This window comes from Rhinopithecus roxellana, chromosome 21, assembly GCF_007565055.1.
Source record: "Rhinopithecus roxellana isolate Shanxi Qingling chromosome 21, ASM756505v1, whole genome shotgun sequence".
NCBI classification, from domain to species: domain Eukaryota; kingdom Metazoa; phylum Chordata; class Mammalia; order Primates; family Cercopithecidae; genus Rhinopithecus; species Rhinopithecus roxellana.
This window is the reverse complement of record NC_044569.1, coordinates 74,022,996-74,024,984: the sequence shown is the minus strand read 5'-3', so window position 1 is coordinate 74,024,984 and position 1,989 is coordinate 74,022,996. Positions and strand designations below refer to the sequence as shown.

The following is a 1,989-nucleotide window of genomic DNA, read 5'->3' as shown; positions in this document are numbered from 1 at the left end:
GGTGTTAAAGATATATTTTCAACAAATTGTTGCTTTCTCCTTAACCCAAAGTACCCAAAAACAACAACAAAAAAAAATCAAGTTACTAATGCTGATTCAATTATACATTATGCATAATAGGGAGAACACTAGGTTTAACAAATACAAAAATTTCCTAACAGACTCTAAAAAATAAACATTGACATTAAAATATATCCCCATACATAGGAACCCCCAAAATCTCGCTCTCGCCTGCCTGCTCTCTTGCTTACTTGCTCTTTCACTTGTCCCCTCCTCAAGGATCCAAGGTGCTCTGGCCACAGCCTGCAGCTGGGATGGGAGACAGAGGAAGTGGCTTAGGGAAAATGAGACTGCGGTGCTGGTGGTAGGAAGATGTTGGGCAGGGACAAGCAGCAGGAGCAAACTATCGCTGAGGACCTGGTCATGACCAAGTATCAGATGGGTGGGTGACATCGCCAACTGGGTACTTTGGTCCTTGGTGGAAGCATCCAGCTCAGGTGTGTGGTTACTGAGCCTGTGTGAGGAAGGTGATGCCATGATTATGGCAGAAACAGGGAAAATCTTCAAGAAAGAAAAGGAAATGAGGAAAGGTATCGCTTTTCCCACCAGCATTTTGGTAAATAACTGTGTGTGTCACTTCTCTCCTTTGAGGAGTGACAAAGACTGTATTCTCAAAGAAGGTGACTTGGTAAAAATTGACCTTGGTGTCCATGTGGATGCCTTCATCGCTAATGTAGCTCATACTTTTGTGGTGGATGTAGCTCAGGGGATCCAAATAACAGGGCAGAAAGCAGATGTTATTAAGGCAGCTCACCTTTGTGTTGAAGCTGCCCTATGTCTGGTCAAACCTGGAAACCATAACGAACAAGTGACAGAAGCCTGGAACAAAGTTGCTCATTCATTTAACTGCATGCCAGTAGAAGGTATGCTGTCACACCAAATGAAGCAGCATGTCATTGATGGTGAGAAAACCATTATCCAGAACCCTGCAGAACAGCAGAAGAAGGACCATGAAAAAGCTGAATTTGATGTTTTCATCAGCATAGGAGAGGGCAAGGGCAAGGATGCAGAGCTACTATTTACAGAGGAGCCACTTCTAAATAATACAGACTACAAATGCAAACTTCACACACCTTCTTCAGTGAAGTGGAAAGGTGTTTTGATGCTGTGTCACTTACTTTAAGAGCATTTGAAGATGAGAAGTAGGCTTGGATAGACATGATGGAGTGTACCAAGCATGGACTGCTGCAACCATTTAATGTTCTCTATCAGAAAAAGGGTGAATTTGTTGACCAGTTTAAATTTGCAGTTCTGCTCATGCCCAGTGGCTCCATGCTGATGAGCAGTGGTCCCTTTGAGCCTGACCTCTACAAGTCTGAGATAGAGGTCCAGGATCCAGTGCTAAAGACCCTCCTACAGAATTCTTCAAGCTGAAAAACCCAGAAAAAGAAAAAAAGAAGGCCTCCAAGGCTGCAGAGAATGCCACCAGTGAGGAAACATCAGAAGAAAAGGAAGCTGGCAACTGGGGTGGGGCCTTCTCCCCAGATTGCTGCTCCTGCCTCATCCCCTTCCCACTGTATCCCAGGCTCTGTGAAGTGCAGTTCTTCTTCTCCACCTGGGACCACCCGCAAAGCGGGGGTCTCCTTGCCCCCATCCCAGTTCCCCAACCCACCCCCTTCCAGCAACAACCAACTCCAACTGACTCTGGTTTTGGGAGGTGAGGCTTTCCAACCACAAAAGACTACTTTAAATGAGAAAAAGAAATTGAATAATAAAAGCAGGAGTCAAAAACCAAAAAAAAAAAAAAAAAAAAAGAAAGAAACTTCCACAGATTCAACAACAAAAAAATGTCTTAGAACAACAGGAAGACTTCTTGGAACTATTAAGTGATTATACCAAGGTTGCAGAATACAGGTAAATACGCAAACATCAATCACTTTCCTATATATGAGCAAGGAACAAGTGGAATTTCAAATTAAAATATATCAT

General features: G+C 43.3%; 1 pseudogene; it reads left to right on the top strand.

The window, feature by feature from the left end:
* Positions 1-372: 372 nt before the first annotated feature.
* LOC104676063 lies at positions 373-1,721 on the top strand (annotated as a pseudogene).
* The last annotated feature ends 268 nt before the right edge of the window (positions 1,722-1,989 follow it).